Source organism: Lagenorhynchus albirostris, chromosome 13 (assembly GCF_949774975.1).
Source record: "Lagenorhynchus albirostris chromosome 13, mLagAlb1.1, whole genome shotgun sequence".
NCBI classification, from domain to species: domain Eukaryota; kingdom Metazoa; phylum Chordata; class Mammalia; order Artiodactyla; family Delphinidae; genus Lagenorhynchus; species Lagenorhynchus albirostris.
Window position 1 is genome coordinate 29,357,179 of NC_083107.1, and position 23,449 is coordinate 29,380,627.

The following is a 23,449-nucleotide window of genomic DNA, read 5'->3' on the forward strand; positions in this document are numbered from 1 at the left end:
TAGATAGGTTCATTTGTGTCATATTTTAGATTCCACATATAAGTGATATCATATGTTATTTGTCTTTCTCTTTCTGACTTACTTCACTTAGTATGATAATCTCTAGGTCCATCCATGTAGCTGCAAGTGGCATTATTTCATTCTTTTTATGGCTGAGTAATATTCCATTGTGTGTGTGTGTATATATATATATATGTATATATATATATATGTATATATATATGTGTGTATATATATATGTGTGTGTATATACACACACACACACACACACACGCACACACATACACACACACACCACACGCCTTCTTTATCCATTCAGCTGTTGATAGACACTTAAGTTGCTTCCATGTCTTGGCTATTATAAATAGTGCTGCAATGAACATTGGGCTGCATGTATCTTTTCAAATTATAGTTTTGTCTGGGTATATGCCCAGAAGTGGGATTGCTGGATCATATGCGAGCTCTATTTTTAGTTTTTCTGAGGAAACTTCATACTGTTCTCCACAGTGGCTGTACCAATTTACATTCCCACCAACAGCAAAGGATGGTTCCCTTTTCTCCACACCCTCTCCAGCATTTATTGTTTGTAGACTTTTTAATGATGGCCATTCTGACCGGTGTAAGGTGGTACCTCATTGTAGTTTTGATTTGCATTTCTCTAATAATAAGCGATGATGAGCATCTTTTCATGTGCCTATTGGCCATCTATATGTCTTCTTTGGAGAAATGTCTATATAGGTCTTCTGAGGTGCTCACTTCTGAAAGGGGTACTGACACAGTGTTGGCTCAGAGAGTTCAGAGGATCAAGCACATGGGTTGTTTTTTGGGTAAGGCCGTCCTTAGCAGATGTCACCTCAGGGCCCTTTAATTTATCCCCCATGCTTGCTTCTCACAGAGAACATCCCTAACATGCTGTGGTCCTCTTCCCCCTCCTGCCAGCAGCCGGTTCCCTCCTGTCTTTCCCTGTTTCCTTTGCATCTCAGACACCCCCTCTCATGGTGGCAGCAATATTGAGGTTCTCTCCCCTCCTCCCAGACCCTTGTCCTATCTCTGACTCTCCAAATGCCCCCAACCACCTGGGAGCATTTTACCCCGTCCCCCTACCCCAAATGGCTTCCCTGGACCCCCCTCCCTGCCTCAGGGGGAGCACCAGGTTTGAACCATTGGTGGACGCCAGTGGGGTGACCCTCCTGTTTGGAGAAGCATGGGGGTAGATGTTTTGGAGGGAGAAGTGCTGGGCTGGCTTTGGGTGGTTGATCCTGTTTCCCGAAGCCATTCCTGGTAACGTGGGTCAATCACTTGGCACTTGTCCCAGGCCCTTGGCAATTGTCCTCTCCCTTTCCATGTGGATAAACCCATTTTTTCACATGGATTTGTTCATGTGGCCTGTACAGCTGCCAGCAGGCCGGTTTGGCCTGTCTGTCCATGGAGCACCAGCTCTACAGGTCAATGCTAGCAACTTTGTGGAAGGGTGTCCCTGGTGGGGGAGAGACGGCAGGCCCATCAGAAGTGGGCAGAAGGCACTGCTGAGGCCAGGCCCAGGCTTTCTAAATCTAGAGCTCAGAACAGACTGGTTTCCTTGACAACAGGGATGAAGTCTGCTCATCTGCTCCTGGGGGTGGGTTTTGTGCGTATGTGTGTGTGTGTGTGGGTGTGTGGGTGGAAAGTACAGGGACTTGGGGACTAGAAAGGCGATCCTTTCTTTATCAAAGTAGCAGCCCATTGCTTAAAACTTGCCAACTCTTACTGTATTATTAACAATATTAACAACTTCCCAGGTGGCACAGTAACATCAGTTACGTAATTTGCACATTGGGAATCCAGATATAGAATCTTCCCTTCCTTTCCACTGCATTGCCTCTGATCCTTGACATATCTTACCAGACTTGCAACACCTCTTTGATAACTTTTTGACACGTCAGTCAAATATGTATTCACCCCTAGAACTCTTGAAGGCTAAATGAAAAGCATTTCTTGTCTGTCCAGCTAGCAATGATTTGTGTGGCCAGGCTGCTGGGAGGAAATGAAAATCGGCTCCTGACAAGCTGATGTTGGCTCAAACCTACACTTGTCAGATGGCATCCTCAGAAAAGGCTTTGGGATCCAAACTCCCGTTCTTGATGCAAACCAGAGGACTCAGGCTAAAAGCGGGTCCATTTGCTTCGCTCACCAGCCTGATTTCAAGCAGCACATCTCATCTTGGTGGAGGCTTGGTGTTTAATTCATGCACCGCCCTGCCCTTCCTATGCATTATTAAAGTCTCTTTAAAAAGCAGTCTGTGGATGGCAGGGGAGGAGCATGCCAGCAGCGATTTCACATCTCCTGCAAGAAGCAACGTCTGCTGCCAAAAAACCTCAGAGAAGAATTTGCAAAATTGTAGCTGATGGCAGATCGAATAAAGGTGGCCCTTGGACCCTGAGCTTATCAAAGCTGCTCATTTGTTCAAATGTGTCTTATTTTTTGTGTGTCTGTCAGTGCCTGGAATTCTTGAATGCCAGGTAATATAGATGGGAGATTGTAAGCGGGACTTATGGGCCAAGAGTGACTGTGACAAGATGGGAATTAATTAACAGAGGAAGGCGGATTGTGAGAGAGGGAGGTCTGAAGCCCGTACTTCTCCATGAGGCGTTTCAGGGACTCTTTCCTCTCGTGAGGTTCCCAGCTCTGTGGCTCAAATTAACTCCTGCCGGACCCCTCCCCCAGGAGCCAGGGGATGAGCTGTGGCCTTCAAAGCCCTCTGCCAAGCTCCTTTGTTTCCTTCATCTCCCCAAAGGAAAGACATTACCTCCCCCATGCAAACAGTGGGCTCTCCCTAGGCTGAGTTCTTTGTTTGGAGGCAACCTGCCTGGCCCTGGGCCCATGTTGCTCTAACTCTAGATGACAAAGGGTCCTCCTCTCTGGCCTCACCTCCCACATCCCTGAGGGCCACCTGAGGATGACTGCGGAGGGGGTGAGCCCAGGGGGCTGTGTTTCCAGTCTCAGCTCTTCCCCCGCATGGACCAAGCAAATCAGAATCCTGTGTTCAAATCACAGACTCAAAAGAGCACCTCTGAACCGGCAGGAATTTCAGAGGCTGCCTTGTCTCGCTCTTTATTTTACAGTTGGGAAAACAGAAGCCCAGAGAAGTTAAGTGGCTTGCTGTCGATCACAGAGTGAATTAGTTGGAGATCCAGGACCAGACCTGTGGTCTCTTGAGTCTGTCCGGTGCTCTTTCCCCAGGACACAGCCCCTGGAACGTCCACTTAGCGCCCTGGTTTCTCAGTATGGTGTACACGTCATGTGTACCCAGGGATCAGGAAGGCTTTCTGTTTCATACACATATGATCTCGATGGGGCCAGATACACATTGCGTTCAATTGTTTCTCGATCGCACAGAAATTAACTGAGAACTTACTGTGAGCCTCGCCCTGAGCGAGACGCTTCTGTGTGTATCTGGATTTTTGTAGAGGGGCTTTAGGTAGTGTCTCTGGCTAAATCCAGTGCTGTTTTTGATTGATTGACAAAAGAGGTTTGCAAGTTGTAAAGATCCGTAGTCTTCATGCTATATATTTTTGTACTGCTTCGTAGTTACAAAGCATTAACCTTGTTCTACCTTCCTCCAGAATCACGGCCACGTCCTCACCTACCACCTGTGCCACGTAATCCTCTGAACCCAATGAAGGGAGGGGGAGATTGAAGATATGGCCATAAACATCACCTTGGGGCCCTGGGTCTAACAGAATATCAGGAGTTTTATCTTTCCTGTGGTGCCTCAAAAATGAAAGGTGGAAAATACTCCCAAGAATTTCCCATCAGTCTCTGCTGGTGCAGAGCCTGCCGCCCGTTGAACCACAGGTTTGGTTCAGGGAAATGTAAGTTTGGTTGGTGCAGCATCCACCTCCTGGGGTGGGCGTCAGCAGGAAGATGCCTGGGCTGCTGGATGGGACAGGTGGGCTGGCCACGTAGCAGTTGCTGCCTAATGAACGCAGAGACCCAGGGGGACATGAGAAAACCAGCAGAGCTCAGCATACGTCTCTGTAGGGGTCTGCAGAGTGGGCTTCCTCTTCCCCAGAGCCATCCATAACTCCAGCAAGAGACGGAGCAGCCATGGATGGTCGGTGGGCCTTCAGACATGGGATTGGAAGGCCTGGAAGAGCTCCCGTTGTGTGTTGGTCTGTCCCACCTCATTCACGTAACCAATTCCTATAGAGCGCCTCCGGTCTCTCAGGCACCGTTCTAGGTGCTGGAATACAGTGTGGAACAAAACCAGGCAGGGCTTCCCTCTGAGAACTTCCAGTATCGTGACAGGTGGAAGCCTGTTCTAGGTCTTTATTTTTAGATTTTCAAGAAAGAAGTTTCCACACAATGAGCTTTTCTTCCATCACACGCAGTCTTTCCTGTCATTTTTATCCCCGGTTGCATTGTCGACCTTTTGCTCGCATCTTTTCCTTTTCCCCCAGAGAAGCAGCATCCTGAGGCTGTAATGAGCATGGGGGGTGGGAGCCTGTCCTAGACAGAGCCCTGGGTACGCAGACGTTCCCGCCTCCCTCCCTTTTCGGTGCCCCAGCAACTCCTAGGTACCCCTTTTTCTCCACTCCCAGGTGCTCAGGGTCCCTTTTACAATAAAGTAAGGCAGCCTGCATCCTCCCAGTGGGCACCCCTAAGTGTGCCATGTCCTCCTTGGGGGCCTATGAGCCCTGGATGTCTGCAAAGCCCCAGGAAGACAGCTCGCTCATTAGGTCACAGTGATGAATCGGTAGAAAGGACCAATATCCAATTGAATGTCCCAAGAGGGATGGCCTTTCAAAGGAGAAGACATATTAGGCAAATAAACCTCTAAATGATGGAACTTCAGGTACAGAGGAGTAGGGTAAGGATGTTTAGGCAGCCTGGTGAGATCTGGGGGAAGAGCGCCCCTCGCTCCCACTCTGCGCCTGGGTTTAGTCTGCCCTGCCTCTCAGGCTTACACAAACTGGCCTCATTTTGCCCTGTGACTGGGTTCTTCATACAAGTGCTGTGTTTGCGTCTACCTAGGTGCACGTATGTCTGTGTCTGCTTGTCAGGTCCCTGTTTACCTTAGGTGCATCTGTGTAACGAATCGTGGCCCCATCGGCCCTTTTGAAGAACATCATTGTTCAGAGAACCTGAGGTGATGCTCTGCTCACATGTCCCCATCATCCAACCCCAGGGGGTCACACTCGTCTTTTCCCGCCACTGCGTTCACACGGGCAGAAGAGACGAGATACTGCACATAGACTATTCACGGGCTGCTATTAGGAAAGGAAATAGGGTTCATTTTCTTGACACTATCTCTCACCAGTTAAACGTGGTAACAATTGCCTGTGGGACTCTGGAGAGATTATGAAGTGTTAATTAGTAGAAGCTCTATGTATTTAAAATATATGGCATATTTAAATAATTATTAAATTAAACCTACTTTGCAGAGTTGAGAAACCATCTGGTCCAAAAAAATCTGAGGAGTTGAATTTTGCTGCATATATTAAGAGAGGTGTTTAAATGCTTCTGGAAATGGTCATTTTGTGTCACTTTTAATCCCTTCGATATGGAAACTGAGGCACAGGAAGCAGGAGGTGACCTGGCTGTGGTTACCTCCTGGGCTATTCTAATTGATGTGTTTCCATCTCCCACAGTGGAGGTTGAAAGCACTCCTCATGTCCAGAGGGTGTGTTTAGAATGTGAACGAATTACAACTGTGGTTGTATCTTGGAAGTCACGTATTTCACACTTGATCCCAATGACTCATGACTCTTTGGGCTTGAAAGTGAAAAGCAAGCACCCCGTGCCATATTCTGCAGAGGCGAGGAGGACAGAGCCTGGAGACCCAGTCCAGTCACAGACAACTAAATATTAGTGCGTCTTTCTTTGGACACATCCTACCCTCTTGGGCTCAGTTTTCTCATAGGTTTAAAGACGTGGGAGGGGAGGGTTGGGCTGTGTATCAGTCAGGGTCTAACAAGGAAAATAGGAACTTCTTCAAGTATGTCGACAGAGGGAATTGAATGCAGGACAGTTACACAAGTAATGGAGGAGCTGAAACAGATAGGGTATGAGAAGGTAGCCCCGAGGTTAGCCCCAGTGGGATGTTTCGTCTTCCTCGAAGCTGGAGGGAGAAGGGGAGGAGGGGGTGTCATCCCAGCCCAGGGGCCAGGGCCACTCTGTGGAAGCTGGAACGTGGGGGCCTCTGGGGCAAGAGCTGGGGCCATGGAGGGGATGCTGCTTGAGGCAGAGAATGAGGGAGGAAATACTCTGGCATCTTCCCCCCACAAATCTTGGGTCAGTGCCTCCTACTGCCCCCAACCCAGCAGGAAGCCGGATGACGTGGAGCCTGCAGGCGTCGGCAGGGAAGGCTGAGAAATGGTTAGGCTGGGAGCAGCCCAGGCCAAGCTGCTGTTGAAGTCCCTGTTAACTCTGACGTTCAATGAGAGAGAGAAGCTCAGTGTGTCCTCAAGGGTGTGCCGATGGGAAGATCAGGCCAATAAGGCCACACTGGTCTTTAATGAGACTCCCCATCCCAGCATCAGAAACAAACCTTCTCAAGGTACACCTGCCTTGTTCTGTGCTGGGCTTGCCTTTATGGGGGAAAACGTGGCAAGACTTCAGGGAAGGTGTTTGTGGGTGTGAGGATGAGGGGTAGGTACAAGAGGGGGAACGGAAGAGAAAGAGGAGACAGAAAAGGGTTCATACCTGTGGGTGGAGAGCTGAACCCAAAGGCAAAGGGGTCAAAGGGCCTCACCCATGACCAGTGATGGTCACTGTCTGTGCAAAACGATGCTTCCCTTCATAAAATAATTCACAACAGGGCAGTGTCCACATCAGGCTTTTCTAGAATGTTTAACGGATTTTCACACAAGGCACCATTTTCATGGAGTGTCTTCAATCAGTAGCTGTCAGACTGGATTGGCTGGACATCCCCCTGCCTAAGGTGTTCTCTTCCTGAAGAAGGGAAGTGGTGTTAGCTTTGTCCTCAGCTCGGGACAGACCGCTCACACAGATGTCAGCTGCAGTGGAGTTTGAGGTGCTAACAGTCCCCCAACTCTGGGCTTCAGGTTCTTTACCTGTGAAGTGAGGGGTTCTCCCAGCCCTGCACTTGGGACCTACCCCAGTCCCTGGCAGACAGGGGCAGGAAATGGTCCTTCCGCCAGGCTGGGAATAGGACACTCACACAGCCATGTCCCAGGAGGTCTGAACCGAGAGCACGGCTGTGGCTCAAGGGCGGACTAAGTAACCGGAAGCCCTTTGTAACAACTCCAGGTTTTGCATTTCCTGTGAAACGGGGAGTGTGCAGAGCACGGCAACGCTTCTCCTGAATCCACGCTTCTCTGCCCGCTGCCCTCAGGCCTCACGCGCTCTCCTGTCCGGCTTCCTTGAAGGGCTTACCTCTCGTTCTCTCCCCACTTCCCTTCCTGTCCATTCTGCATTACGAAGCCCAGAGAACCGAGGAGGTGAGGCAGGCTCTTGACAGTCAGGGAGGAAGGCCCGTGGTGGGGGAAGAGCTGGGGACACTCATGCGCTAGTCATTTCTGTCCTGACATATACAGAGATGAGCAATAGCTGGAAAAGATGCCAGTTTGGTGACAAATGAGAGGTCCTGGAGCTGAGAAGAGGGAGAGAATAGAAGGACCTTGACCAGGGGAAGAGGAGAGGTCTGGCCTGAGCCAGGCTGCAGAGGCAGGGATGCATGTGCTGTGTTGGGGTGCAGAGGGAGGGCCTGTCTGTTGGGCTGGGCTGGGCCTTTCATGTAGTAGGAGCGGGAAGATGGCACCTCAGTGCCAACGTGAGGAGCTTGAAAGCCTGTCCAGAAAGAAATGGCATGGCGGGCTTCCCTGGTGGCGCAGTGGTTGGGAGTCCGCCTGCCGATGCAGGGGACGCGGGTTCGCGCCCCGGTCCGGGAAGATCCCACATACCGCGGAGCGGCTGGGCCCGTGAGCCATGGCCGCTGAGCCTGCGCGTCCAGAGCCTGTGCTCCGCAACGGGAGAGGCCGCAACAGTGAGAGGCCCGCGTACCGCAAAATAAAACAAAAACGAAATGGCGTGGTGCCACCCCCCTGCCCCCAGCCCACAGCAGGTGCTGGAAACCAATCCCCACGTTCTTTCCCAGTGAAGGCAGAGGAGGACTCAAGCTCTCCTAGGGCGGTGCTGCTGGTACATGGGAGCTGGTACATGGCATAAAGCCTGGGGACCATCTGGCTACGGACAAGAAGACATGGATGGTTTTTGTGAAGCATTTTAGACATCTAACCATGGGTGTGGATTGGATTGAAGGAGCGAGTGCTGGAGAAAGAGATGAGTGGGGAAATGAATGTGGGGAGATTTCAGGCCAAGGGACATCTGTATCTTCTTCTGCCTATTCTTACATTGGACTTGGTGGACCAGTCTTTTTTGTTTTCAGTTTTAAACCTAGGCTCTTTTATGGGGTAAAGTTCCTCCACCCCCACCGTCATCTGGGGCATCCGTGCAGCCGCCTTTCCTCTCTTGTCTATCAAGCTGAGCTTCTAGGTACTCAGTCATGGAAGAGCTCAGGCTATGTTAGAGGCACACTCTTGTCTTCTTTTTGGACCAGGTGCTTTTCACTCCATAAAAACATTATGGCAAAAGTATTGATGTAGGGACTTCCCTGGTGGTCCAGTGACAAAGAATCCGCCTTCCAATGCAGGGGACGTGGGTTCGATCCCTGGTCGGGGAACTAATATCCCACGTGCCACGGGGCAGCTAAGCCCGCGCGCCACCACTACTGAGCTAGCGCGCCTCAACGAGAGAGCCCGCGTGCCGCAAACTACAGAGCCCGTGCGCTCTGGAGCCCGCACACCACAACTAGAGAGAGAAAACCCTTATGCCACAGCTAGAGAGGAGCCCATGTGCCACAACGAAGAGCCCGCACGCCACAACGAAAGATACCGCATGCCTCAACGAAGATCCCGCATGCCGCAACTAAGATGCGACACAGACAAAAAAATAAAGAAAATAATTAAACATTAAAAAAAAAGTACTGATGTAGAAGTCTCCATCAAGTTCATTGAAATTAGAGCACTGGGATTCTGTCATCGAAGTTTCCATTCTTCCAGGAATTGTTCTGGGCCCTTCGTAAGCCAGAGATAATCTGGTGTTTTGTTTTGGTTTTTTTCCGTCCAAAAAGATGAAACCACTTCTTGGTTGACCCTCTTAGAGAGTGATGAACTGGAGCAGTCAGAAGCCATTAGCACTGGCCCAGTGAGCTGCTGTTCAATTTAGAAGCATTGGCTAAGCCCAGGGAGACGTATCATCAGAGGTCAACGACTTGCACCCTGCAGCTGAAAGCTGGGCTCCTTCGCTGCCACACGGTGGTCCTGCATGGTGGCTCGCTGCATCTACAAATCCTGAACTTTTGGTTTTAGGGGTCCCCTTTGCCATCGTCGTGCTGCTGATGACAATAGGCTCTTATACCCTTGCTGCTCAAAGCATGGTCTGTAGACCAGCGGTATCAGCCTCGCCCAGGAGCTTTTGAGAAATGCACAATCTCAGCCTCACTCCGGACCCGCTGATTGAATCAGCGTCTGCTGGTCAGCAAGATCCTCAGGCAGTGTGTGCATTTTAGGATCGGAGAAGCCTGAAACAGCTGGGGAGGCCACAAGTGTGAAATCAAGGCGCCAGCAGGGCTGAACTCCCGCCAGAGCTCTAAGGGAGAATCTTTTCTTTCCCCTTCCAGCTTCTGGGGGCTCCTGGTCTTCCTTGCCTTGTGACTGCCTCATTCAGATCTCTGCATCCATCTTCATGTGGCTTGTAAGGACAGTCGTGATGGGACTCAGGGCCCCTCAGGATAACTCAGGATGATTTCATCTTGAGATTCTTAATTTAATTACATCAGTAAAGATCCGTTTTCCAAATCAGGTCCCATTCGCAGGTTCTAGGAGTTGGGACATGGACCTATTTTTTGAGGGGAGGGGCCACTGTTCAACCCACCGCAGACCCCTCTGGAACATTCCCAGGCAGATGCCTCCAGCCCCTTGCCGTAGCTCACCCTCCGCAGCTAGTCCAGCCTGGCGTACTGATTTAGCCGTACTGCTGAACACTGCCAGATAGTACCAGCATTACTGATGCCTTTTCTACGACATGTTGCCCTACATGTTTCACATGGACGAATCCATTGGATTGCAACACCCCCTCAGGGCTGCTACTGTAATTACCACCCCCACTTTACGGATGAGGAAACTGAAGCTCGGAGTAGTTCAGGAACTCGCCTAAGTTCTCACAGCTAGTAGAGTTGAACTTGGCCTACAAACCGGGCAGCCTGCCTCAGAATCTGTGCTCTTTACCATATGCTTCACCATTCAGAAGCATTGTTAAATGCTTCAGGAATTATGGAAGGTTCAAGCGGTGGAGGAGAGAGATAGCACCAGGACTCTTTGGCCCACTGCCCAGGGAGGCTGGGCACAAAGAAGGCCCAGATCCGGTGTGGGCCCTTCTGCACCCACCACACAGTGCCTGGAGGTCGGGGGACCCCCACTTGTTGGTGCCCGGAGGATGGAGCACATCTTACTCAGCAGCGAGTGACTGACACAGTGCCTCCCATCTGTGTCAAAGGACCACATGCATAGCCGTGGCCGGGGACGTTGCTCGGGGCAGGGATTGTTGGGGACTCTCTCTGTGGACCTGCCCAGGCTGGATGCTCAGCTCTCTGGAGGGCACGGAGCTGAGTCCTGCAACCCCAAGATGGGGCTCCGAGTCAAGGAGAGCCAGAAGCAACATCCAAGAGTCCAGGAGGGGCTAGAACCACAGGGGAGATGTTACCAGGCCACCTCCTGGTGTGCCCGGGTGAGCAGCCCAGGGAGCGTACAACCGGGCTTGAGCTCTGAAGGCCCACGTGCATGGTGTGTGTTTGTGGGGGGCACGAGGGGGCAGAGGCAAATGTGCCCTGGACAGATGCATGGTTTCATTAGGATGCTGGCAGCTGAGCCAAGTTCTGAATCCCTCATGAAAAGGCCACCCAGAAATGCAGGTGAGACATTCTCATGAGAGCGGTACTGCTGTGGCCGCCACTTAGAAATGAAGCCCACAGTGCCCAAGGTCACACAGCTGCTCAGTCCCTCCCCCCACAGCACAGCATGGGCTCTGGAACGCCAGGCTTACGGCAGGGCAGTGCTAAGTACAGTGCCCGGGCATAGCGGGCACTTAAAAAAAAAAAAATATATATATAGATTCCACCCCAAAACCTTTTTCATTTAACACTGTATAGGTACATGTTTCCATGAGACAGCCTGCATGGCTAAGTGCCTCGTGGGTGTTTATCATTAAAGAAGGTACTTAGATGAGTATTTAATATGGTTTCATCACTTGGCACTTTGGATCTGCCTCCTGCCTTGGGCTCACACGTGCCATTTGTCTACTAACCAGCATGTGAAACCTCATTTAGTTTGTTTTAACTACCCTTGCCTTGAATGCGGAGGGTGGGATCTCCCCTTGCCTTCTTCCTCTTTATACCCTTCATGATCTTCTGCCTTGGCTTGCATGGTGATGACTGGATACAGCCTTTTGTACCTACAGTAAATGTCGGGTTGAGGGGGTCAGAGAATTAGCTGGGAAAACCCACACCCAGTCCAGGCATTCTCAGCATTGGCGCAAGCAGCAGTGGAAGCTCTAGACTACCTGCTCAGATGGAAAAGTGGAGCCCACCATTTAAAAATGCATAATCAGCCCCAAATCTACCTGTGTCTTTAGTACAGAAATTCAGCAGCAGACATAACCGGTGTAATTGTATTAAGCTCAGTTTCACAGATTCTTTGACATTCCCTTGAGAACATTTGATGGGGCAGTCAGCCCAGATGTACGCTTGATGGCAAGATGGAGTCCAGACTGTGATTTAAAGATTCAATTGTTACATTGTCATAGACCACATGAGGACTGATTGAATAGTAGCACGTAACATTTATTGAGCACTTATTATCTGCCAGACCCTGTGCAGAGCCTGTCCTTACATAAATTGCCTCATATGATCCTCTGAGGAGGTACCATTCCTGTCTCCATTGTACAGATGAAGAAACTGAGGTTTAGAGAAACTAAGTAACGTTGGAAAGGTGCAGAGCTGGGATTTGATCCTGGGCCCTTAATGCTCTCCAGAGCCTGGATCTTAGCGACGATGTTGCGTGGTACAGCCAACTCCCTGGGCTCTTAATGTAATGAGATAGCTTTGGACTCCTTTTGAGTAATTTACCATCCCACCCCATCCCCACTCCCTGTAATAGTTCTTAATTTTCTCTCTGCTTGCCTTAAATCTCTCTACTCCCAGCATTGGGAAAATGCAGGGCAGATCCCAAAGGCAGATCTGGGAGGGTTCTTGGAGTGAGGATATCGGGGATTGGTCGAGCACTTACTATGTGCTAGTCCTTCTGGAGAACACTTCCAGCCATGGATGTTTTCATTGGCTCAGTGAATCAGAAATCCAGGTAATGGATCTATTTCCATTTTGTCTCCTCTTGATGTCTTTTAAGTTTGGCCTTCTCATCCTAGTCTGGTTCTGCCTGATGACATTATGGTCCTGTTTCACAGAGGAGGAAGATGCCTCCTCAGCAGAACACGGATGTATACTGTTTGGGGGCCGGGCATATCAGTCCGCCTTGCTCTGTAGATCTTGGGACAGCGTCCCTGGCAGAAGCAGGATTGATAGCCAACAAACCTCGTCTGCCGAGGATACGGTTCATTCTATTAGACATAGAGGACACAGCATCCAATAGCTGTTCCCTGGACTTCTTGGCTGGAGGTGGAGTTGGGGGCAAGAGTGGTCCTGCCACATGAAGGACAAATGCTCTCAGGTTAGGCCCCAAAGCAGAATCGACTGTTTTGTGTTTGAATTTGACCAAGGTGAAGCTTTTCAAAATATGGCTCCATGGGTTTTTGGGTACAGGCTTTCCTGAAGGCAAAAGGCAGATGAGACGACCGCTTAAAAGTACCTGTGATTGGATTCTAGGACAGCCTGAGGTGTGGAACAGTGAATCAGAGGACGTGTCAGTTCAATTAGATGGGCCTTTTGATGATCTTTCATCCACATAGTGTGCAAGTTTGGCTGACCTCCTCACTGAAAGGACTGAGTATCTGAAGGCTGAGCCCAGCCATCCTGCTGGTTCAGGATTGTCTCTGCATCACCAGGGTTTCCTGAATCCCCCTTCCTTTCATTTCACTGAACGCATGAGGTCCGCGTGGTTTGGTGACTGGTGGCAGGGATACCTGGCAAGTGTGTTAGAGCTCATGCTGGTGCATCAAGCTTGAGACCCCCCTGGAACCCCATGGTTCACGAGCCTGTACTGGAGCACTGTCCCCCACCCCCGGTGTTGTAATGATCTATGTATGTATCGCTCGGTAATGCGATGATTCCCAATAGCTCTGTGGTCCTGATCAAGTCACTCCATTTCCTGAGCCTCAGTTTCCTCACCTGAAAACCAGGATGATGGGCCCTTCACCGCAGCACTGATGAGAAGGGCTGGGCACGGCTCCAATACCTATTTGGGTTTAACAGCCCCAATTTTTTGGATTGGATAATGTCTTCCTTCTTAGGCCTGCAGCAGTCAGGGGGTTAAAGGATTCTTCCAGCCAAGGGGGTCTCCGGAGATGGACAGAGGGAGACTCTCTCCTTCCTCCTTTGCCCTTTCTTCTTTGAAACAATTTTCATCCTAAGTGGTCACAGCAGTTAATGCCTTATGCAGAACCGTGGAAAATTCAGAAGTACGTGAAGAAGCTGTTGATAAGCTCCAGCCGTAATCCCACCACCCAGGGGCATGAGCTTTCTCTTTATCTGAACAGACCAGGCAGGGTGTGGTCCGGTCCCTTGTTCAACGGTCTCCATTTACTCTGCAAAGTGACAGCAGCAGGGCCTTGGCCAGCTCCTCCCTCACTTCTGGAAGTTTCATTCAGGGATCGGTGAGTTTGGGCTCTGACTTTAAGTCTCGGGCTTGAAGCAAATGCCGTGCTGTCCTTGTCTGGAGCTGACCTGTGGGGCTGGGGGCCTGGGGCTTCAGAGGCTGGCACCACCCAGGGGGTGGCCGTGCCCACGGCAGCAGTGGGAGCATCTGCGCAAGGACCACTTGCCACGTCTTTCTGCTTCGGGCTTGGGGTGCGTGTGATAACAGACTGTCGGCTCCCGTCGGGACGCCTCCCACTGAAGTGGCAGGAGACGGGCACTCGGCTCCGTTGTGGGCTCACGGGGCTGAAACAGACTTTAACCAAAAGTCAGACAAGTTGAGCATCCTCTTCGCGACCTCCTGTTCCTTTTATAGCTACAAGGAACGACCCGCAGAAACGTGATTTCATACTCCACTGGTGACATATACGTGGTCTTAGTGGGACAGGGAAGAAAATGACCTGTGACAGGGAGCGTCGTTCATGATTGGTGATCCCCGGCTGCTCTCCTAGGAGGGTGAATCCCAGCAGAGTCTTTGCTGAGTAGTCTCAAGAGTGTGAGGGTGCAAACTGGAGATGCCCAGAGGGAGTTCCAGGGCTCCCCTGAGCGGGCAGCTGAGGGTCCTGTGTTGGGGGTTGGGGCAGAGGAGGAGCTACTGGAGGGACGGGGTGAGAGGGATGGATAAGGGGGCGGGGCTGAGCCAAGGGTGTCTATTACCTTCTCCTCCGTGTGGCCACAATCGGTGCTATATTGTGGAGTTGGCTTTGTTAGAGTTGCAATCAATTACTGGAATTCTGTCTCAAAATAGGCAAGAAGAACGGCTGCCAGAGCAGGCCCAGCCATTTGGGTTACATAACAAAAGAACATGTTATTTTAGAGGAGGTGATCTAGGCTCTAGGGTGCCTGCCACGCACGCCCCATTATCAGCTTACTCTGAAATGGGCTGCTCAGGGGTCTGTCTCCCAAGCTGTTCCCTGGACTCCCCTAGGGCCTTACTCACCTCTGGGACCCCAGGGCCTGGACGGTGCTGCTCTGCCATCCTAACTCCTCCCAATTCACCGTTAGTTGAGTTTTAGTTCAAATAACATTTATTCAGCACCTACCTGGCACCAGGCCCTATAGCAACACAAGGAATAGAGAAATGGCAAAGACACAGGCCCTGCCTGCTAGGAGCTCATGGTAATAGATTGTTGCCGTCGGATTATAAGTAGAATGAAAGAGGAGGGTAACGGTGATAGGAGAGCATAAGGGACAGGGGTGTGGAGGGAAGGCTTCTGGGAGGAGAGGACAACCTGAGCCGAAGGGAGATGATGGCAAAGAAGAAAGAGTGCTCCAGGAAGAGACCAGCAAGGACAAAGACGGGGACCAGCCTGGTGCCTTCTGGGTCCTGGGAATAGCCCCCAGAGCACCAGTGGTAGGCAGGGAGGGTGGGGGCAGGCACTGGGAGGCCCATGGGGCTTTGTGTACCAGCTGAGAGGGACTTCATTCTGCAGGGTGCCGTCCTCAAGAGGAAGGGAGTGGCCAGAGAGAGAGAGACATGATCCCCGGTCCCCTGGTCGGGAATGGGCTGGTTTGAATTTCCAACATGGGCCACGCATTTGGTTTAAAAGAGCAAAATCAGAGTTAACATTTTATTTGATAAATATAAAAAGGATAGCTGTCACTCTTGTAATACAGTCTAAATTTGACTAAATTTTGGATAGAGGAGCAGAAATTAGAAAAAAAGGTGCAGGAACGCTGCCTCAGGTGACGGGGAGCCATGGATGAGTTGGGTGGGGGGCGGGGATACAGGGCAATGACGGACATGAGCCAGATTTGCATTATAGTGACTCTGGCTACTGATTGGCTGGAGGGTATGAGAGAGGAAAGGCTAGGCAGAGACCGTGAAAGGGATGAGGATGACACTGGCTTGATTCGGGGTGTGGTACTCTGGGTGGGGAGATATTTAGGACACAAAACCAGAGAATTTGGTGACAGAGTAGGCCCACAGGGCATGAAGAGGGAGGAGAAAAGGCTGCCTTCTGGGGCCCTTGGTGGGTGGCCAGCTGGGTGGGGGGTAGGAAGGAGACACTGGCTGGAGGAAGGAGGCTCTGGTGCAGGGTTGGCCAGAGTGATGGTCTGCTCCGACGGGTCATTTTCAAGGTGGCTGTGGGACATACAGGTGGGCAAAGGCCACAGTCTAGTGAGCAGCTGGCTAGGGCTGAAATCTCGTGTCCCAACTCCTGCCTTCCAGCCGGCTTGGTTGTGCACTGAGAGTAGCGAGCAGGTGGCCCCGGGGTGAAGGGGTCTGGCATTCTCATTACACGGGGCACCCCTTGCTTCTCAGCTCTGCCCACGGGGCCTAGGTGGCTGGAAGCTTGGGTGAGCTCGTCTCTTGAAGCACGTGCTGGGGAAGCCAAGGACTCAGTGTATCATGATCCTGGCCTCAAAACCACAGCAGGCACAGCTCAGAGGGTTCTGTCAGGCCAGGATCCCCCGAGGCTCACCCAGGACCGCAGCTGGTGCTGGACCCTCCTGAGTGACCCTGGCATCAGACCTCTTTTGCTGATCTGGTACCTTTCCTGGCCCTGCCCAGCCTGACTGCAATCAGAGATTTGACCGATTTGGTAACACAGGAGAATGTTTAAAATAATGCCTTTGCCTATAATACCTCTCAGGGCTATTTTCATTGTAATCAGGGGTTAATGCTATAACCCAAGGAATGGAACACTAATGGTAGAATTTCAACACTGATGGAGATCAGGAAGGAATTACTCAGCATTCAGTGTATACTTCTCTGTGGGACAGATGTCTCTCTTCTTACCTGAATGGCATAGGTTCCTTCTGGGGACAAAAGTTTAATTCTCTCCGTGGACACAAGAAATAGCTCAGACTCTGAAAATCCAAGCCTTAACAGGGACGGGACAACCTCACATCTCTGTGGCAGGGGCTGTCGGTGAAGGGGAGGGAGCTGGAGCTTCATGTAAGACAACTTATCTGGCTGCAGGATTGGTCTTTAAGGCGGGTGAGTGGCCACCCATAGAAAGAAGGGCATCCAGAGGTATGTCAGCAAAGCCCCCAGGGAGGGCTCCCATGTTGGTAGGCAATGGACAGAAGCAGTATTAAGTGGTGGCAGTGACTCTGTTCTAGCTAAAAATGAGGCCCATGGGAGGAGAGCCCCAGCTGGTAGCTGCACACATAGAGCATAGAGAAGAGCTTTTGAAAGCGACTGCCAGGTCCCTAGCTAGAGGCATGACCATTGGGACTGAGCTCAGGGGCCCTCTCAGCACTGGAATGCTGAGCCCCGAGTGCCCAGCAGGGCTGAGAAGGCAGCTGTGCCCCAGAGGCCACGCAGCATCTTGGTTTCCCTCACACACACTGGACCTGCTGAGGCGAATTCTCCTTGCCCCTCCTGGGTGAGACTAGTCTTCCCAAGTGCTGCTCTCTGGGCAGTATGGGGTCTGGCGTGGAGCTGAGCTGCTGGTGAGGCAGGACAGGCAGGGCCAGGCCCTCAGAGCCGTGGAGCGGGTGGGGGTGGGGGTGGGAGTGGGGATGGGACACTGGCTCTGGGTGAGACAAGCATCCCTGAGTCTAAACAACAGGCACCCAAGTGAAAAAAAAAAACCAAAAAACCTATCACTTGTCTTTTATTCTAAAGCATTTTGATGATCAACTCTTTGATGACCTTGGTCCCCAGGAGTTTTGGACTAGTAGCTCGCCCTTGTTAATAAGACATTAACAACTTTACATTCCTCCTTCAGTAGTACTTTATGACCTGTTACCCAGGTATTAGCTGGGGCCTTTCTTCCCCTTGAACAGTAGGTGACATTGTCTTGAATCCACCAATTCATGGTCTGTGTAACTTCGAAACCCTCCCACTTTCCTGGGGTTTGAGATTCTTTGGGCTTCTTCTGCCTCTTTGGGCTGCATCCAAAAATCAGTCACACCAGCATCTGTGAGTTTGGTAGCTGTTAGTGACGTATTCTGGGGGGTGTCAGGAAGGGGCCAATCCCTTCTAGCCCAGCAGCGTGTGCTTTCTGGGCTTGCGCGGAGTTCCACATTCTGCTCCCTGCACCGGACAGAGCAGCCGCCCTCCTCTGGGCTCCCTTGGCCAACACCCAGCAAAGGGATTTCCCAATTCCTCTCTTTGAAAGGAATTTTGATCCTGATTGTAAAGATAATGAAGCTTTCTTTACCTTTTTGTAGACACAATTTACTTTTAAAATAAAAAATTCAGCTTCAGTTCATTTTCAAGCATTTCCCAGCAGTCCTTAAAATAAGTCAGCGAACTAATGGTGCTGCAGAAACAGGGTGAAGAGTCATGGTGGTGCAGACAACACCCTGATATCTGTTGTGTTTTGTGTCTTCCAGTTTCTACCCGGATGCTTGAGATCCTGTAGATGCAATCGGTGACCCTGGGAGTGGAACGGAGTGTGCAGGCTGAGCGCTGAGAAGAGGCAGCCTGGGGCAAGGCTGCTCCAGCCTCCTGGTAATTAGTTGGTAGTTTTCAGTGGTGATGGGGGGGTGAGACACACTTTTTGATTGGGTCCATCTCACCAGGATGAGCTTCCAGACACTCAGGTCATCGCCATGAACTGCCCCGATCCTGCTGACTCCAGAGCTACCATGTGCAACTAGAGATTATCATGCTAAGTGAAGTAAGTCAGAAAGAGAAAGACAAATACCATATGCTATCACTTACATATGGAATCTAAAATATGGTACAAATGAACTCATCTACAAAACAGAAACAGACTCACGGACATGTAGAGATCAGACTTGTGGTTACCAAGGGGGAGGAGGGAGGGAGAGGAGTGGACTGGGAGTTTGGGGTGAGCAGATGAAAACTATTACATTTAGAACGGATAAACAACAAGGTCCTAATGTATAGCACAGGGAACTATATCCAATCTCCTGGGATAAATCATAATGGAAAAGAATATTAAAAAAGAATGTATATATGTCTAAAACTGAGTCATTTTGCTGTACAGCAGAGATGGGCATAACATTGTAAATCAACTACACTTCAATAAGCAAAGGAGCTACCATGGAATCAGAAGGACCTTAGAGGTCACCGGTCCAACCCCGAGCAGGGCAGAAGCCCCACTATAGCATCCTGTAGTCACCCTGACTCCAAGGAGAGAGCTCACCACCTAACGAGGCAGCCTGTCCCACCTTCTCGTTACTGAGCAGCTCCTGCTGGTGGAAGGCTCACCCTCGCACCCTTGGCTAGAATCTGCCTGCCTGCCTGCCTGCAGTAACCACTTGCTTCCTGGTTCTGGCCCCCGAGGCTCTAAGGAATCAGCCTAATCCCTCTTCCATATGGCAGTCCAGCAGATACTTAGGGACAATTGGAGTGGAGGAATGCAGGATCTGGGGCCAGAGACAGGCCTGGTTGAAATCCTGACTCCACTATTAATCTGTGTGATCTTCAGCAAGTTAGTTAACCTCTCTGATTCAGTTTTTTTTAATCTGTAAAGCTGGGACAATAATGTCTGCCTCATAGAGTGGTCCTGGGAATGAAAATAAATCACAAATAGAAGTTGCTTGGTGTTATTCCATCACCAATTCTCTGACACCAATTGAATGTCCTGCAATTCAACCCAGTTCTGACACTACCCTGAGTTAAAAGGGCACGTAAGAAAAGGCAAAGTCATGAACAAGGCTCCGCCCTCTTCAGAGGCCAGCTACAGGTGTGAACCCCAGGCCATCTGCACTTCCGACCAACTTGACTGTAAATTTGGGGGCTCCCACAACCTCCCTTTCAGTTTCTATAATTCCCTAGAATAACTCACCGAACTCACCGAAAGCGCTGTAACTGCAATTGCAGTTTTATTATAAAAGATCCAACTCAGGAATAGCCAGACAAAAGCAGGGTAGGATCTGGGGGTGGAGGGCGTGGTGCAGAGCTTCCACACCCCCATCCAGCCCAGCAATGTGCTCACCAACCAGGAAGCTCCCCCTGGCCTTACTCTCCAGGGTTCTTTAAAGGCGGTGTGCATTATTACCAGGCACAACTGATTCAATCATTTGCCACTTGATTGAATGCAATCCCCAGCCCCTCTCCCCTCCTCCCTCTGTGGTTGGGATGAGGGTGAAGTTCCAACCCTCTAATCATGTGCTTGGTCTTTCTCAGTGGCCAGTCCCTCCCTTGAAATATCTAAGTGCCCACCATAAGTCACCACATTTGCATAAAAACTCAGACTTGGTGAAAGGGGCTCACGATGACTAAGAAAAGACACTCCTAATGTCTTTTGGACGTTTTAGAAATCCCATGTGTTTTTGAAGCTCTGTGCCAGGAACTGGGACCAGAGGCCCCTTCTATTCTTTATGACGCCGCACCTGGCCTCACAAGCGCCGGTATCCTGTGATCTTTAGCACCCTGCTTACCCCTTTTCCTTTGTGATCTCCCAGTTGACATGTTCCCGCTGTCTGGTCAGAAAACAAGGCATTCTCGTCAGTCTCTTTCTGGATTTTCTTTTTGTTAATATAGTTCAAGATTGAATTAGTTTGGGGACTAAAACATATAATTACAGTTATTTGGTGTGTACCTGTTTACAATTGAATCATAAGCCTATTACTCGAGTTCCTCATGCTACGATGATTCTAGCCCCTAAATGACACATAATAAGAGCAAATGCTGATAGCACTTGCTATGCACCAGGAGCTTTTTAAACTACTTCACATACATTAACTCACCCAATCCTCACAACAACCTAAAGAGAAGTTAAATAGTTGCAATCCCTGTTTAATATATGGAGAAACTGAGGCACAGAGAGGTTAGGTAACTTGCCCAAGATCACACAGCTAATAAGGGGCATAGCTAAGATTTGAACTCATGGTCTGGTTCCAGAGTCCTTGGTTTTAACCACTAAGCTGTGCTGCACACAACTTTGACCACCTCCCAACATTTTGGGAAGGGAAAGAAGGAGCACAGAAGAATGCCTTTGGTTCACAAAACCGAAGAGTTTGCCCAGGCCCCAGCTGTCGTGGTGAGGGAGTCAGGGCTTCCATTTTCTACCCCCTCCCCCATCAGAGCACCTCTGGAGCAGCCTTGTGGGGCTGGGCTCTAACGAGTGAAGGCAGGCCTGGAGGTTCCTGTCCATCGGGCCTGGAAGGTCTTCGTTCCTCATGCTTCGTGGGCCAGAGCTACTTCAGAGACTTCACAGCCTGATTCCTGGGAAGTGCAGCCACTCCAAAGGGAAGAGAGAGGACCAGCTTTTTCCTTCCTGGATGAAAAGGATTTAGTCCAGGAGGGTTCAGTACCAGGCTGTGCTGGTCCCAGAGAAGCTGACAGCTCACGTGGTTCTGGAGCTAGTGGGATTTGGCGTTGTGAGGGGCACAGGGATCTCCACGCCCACATCCAGTGTATCCATTGGGGGGTTGCTTGTTGCTATTTTAAAAATAACATCAAAGATTCGGGGGTGTGAAGGTGCCCAAGAGAATTAAAGGGGACGGATGCAGGGGGGGGCGATGCCTCTGGAAGAATTTTGGTCTGCAGCGGTGTCTTCCCAGAAGAATCTGGGTGGTGACCCCATGTCTGCCTGGCTCCGATGCATTCCCATTATGTTTGACCTTGCGGTCTCTTCTCTCTTCCTAAGTTCCAGAGATCAAGCTGTTTGGGAGCACGATGGGGGTGAAGTATTCTTAACTCATCCCATGTGCATGGGATAGACTTGAAACCACAAGGTAACAGTCAGTAGGTCATATGTGCTCTTTGCAGATGTTTCTCTTTCAGCATTTGGCTTGAGGAAGAGGAACTGGGGAGATGCAGGAAGAAGGTCTCTTGCTCCAGGAAACCTAGATCCTCCATCCTTCTGCCTTTTCTACATGAGTCTGTCTCTCTCCATATAGTGTCAGAACTGGAAGGGGCCCCAGAGGTCCATTCTGTCCACTCCCCAATTTAGGAATGGGCAAAGTGACACCCAAAGAGGGAAATTACTCGCCCAAGTCCATGAACTAGAGAATGTCAGAACTGGGGCAACATTGCAGATGCTGACTTTAGTCCAGAGCTAATTCAACCAGAAACATCCCTGATGGACTCGATCACTCTTCACTTAGATGAAGAATCTGCCTTTACATGTCACTAAGTACAACCTCAAACACTTTAGCAACCTGCCAAATATGTCTCAAAATATTTCCTTAGAGACCGTTGGTTTGTTTGTTTGTTTTTGGCTGCCACTCCAAGGTGACTCCTTCTTCCCTTCTCCATCCTCCATCCCATCGACATGGCTGGTAAGGGTGGTGCTAACTGGGGGAGATCTGGTGAGGGCTTTCACAAGGAGCTGACTAATTAGTGACGGAATTAAGATCAGACGTCATGGTTTTGTAAACTTGTAAAAGCAGGTGGTGGTGGCACTTGGAGCCCTCTTGCTGCCCCAGGTCAAGTGTGTGGTGGCAGCTGGTGAATACAGTGGGAGGAGGAGGCCTGGACAGCCACGGGAGGCAGTGCCACCTTGGCAGTCTTGCTAGAAATGGCCAGCACCTGGAATGGATGCCTTCTGTTGCATGATACAGCAACTGACATCTAGCCAGTGGTATTTCAACCCGGCTTCCCATTAGAATCACCCAGAGAACTTTTAAAAATCCTGATGATGAGGTCACACCCTGGACTAATAATATTAGAATCTCTGATATCAGTATTTTTCAAAGTTCTCCAGATGATTCCAACGTGCACCCAAGATTGAGATCCCTGCTCCAGGCCGAGGGTTCAGAGCTTCAGCTGACCCTCGAAGGACCTTGTCCATGTGTCTTCCCTTGAACTTGTTACTTGCCTTCCCCAAAGGAGAATGCAAATAATAATAATAAAATCAATCAATCAATCAATCAATCAATCACCTGAGTGTTCTGGGCTGATGGCACGGACTCCCATTTCTCATGCCCACCCCACTCAGAGGAACTATAAGGTGGAGGGTAAAGTGCCGACAGAAGCTGGAAGAAGAGATCACAGACAGCTCATGGACAACAAGAATATGCTTTCCTGGTTGTCAGCAAGGCCTCTTTCGTAATGAGCTGTTGGCTGGAATGAAGGCTAAGGCTTGGGCTAACAGGATCAGCTGAGGGGTCGGAGCAGATCAGATCTGGGGAGGCCAGCAGCTGCTCTGAGAGGACAAGAGAGGCTCCATCTCCTTCTGGAATGGGAGACCCCAGAGGCAAAGTGAGGGAGGGTCAGGTTAAGGATGAAAGCCAGGTGCCCTGACCCCAGGTAAAGCTCTTTCGTTGGTATCTCCGTACTTGTGTTCAAAAACTAATTATTGTTCAGTCAAGGCACTTGCCTTCTTTTTTTTTTTTTGCGGTACGCAGGCCTCTCACTGCTGTGGCCTCTCCCGTTGCGGAGCACAGGCTCCGGACGCGCAGGCTCAGCGGCCATGGCTCACGGGCCCAGCCGCTCCGCGGCATGTGGGATCTTCCCGGACCGGGGCACGAACCCGTGTCCCCTGCATCGGCAGGCGGACTCTCAACCACTGCGCCACCAGGGAAGCCCAGGCACTTGCCTTCTTTTGCTGAGAAGGGGCTCAGCCAACTGGGAGAAGGCTGAAGCTCTGTAAGCCTCCACCCCCTCTGGATGTTGAAGGGGCACAACCCAGATCTGAGGGCCTAGCAGTG

The 23,449-nt window shown here is 50.5% G+C and overlaps 1 protein-coding gene across 1 annotated transcript in view; it reads left to right on the forward strand.

The window, feature by feature from the left end:
- Nucleotides 1–23,449, forward strand: part of ADD2 (adducin 2) — a 103,709-nt gene that overhangs the window by 43,261 nt on the left and 36,999 nt on the right. Inside the window, exon 2 of the mRNA XM_060168691.1 lies at nt 18,215–18,332. The gene's annotated coding sequence lies outside the window, so the exon portion shown is untranslated. The remainder of the gene's footprint in view (nt 1–18,214; nt 18,333–23,449) is intronic.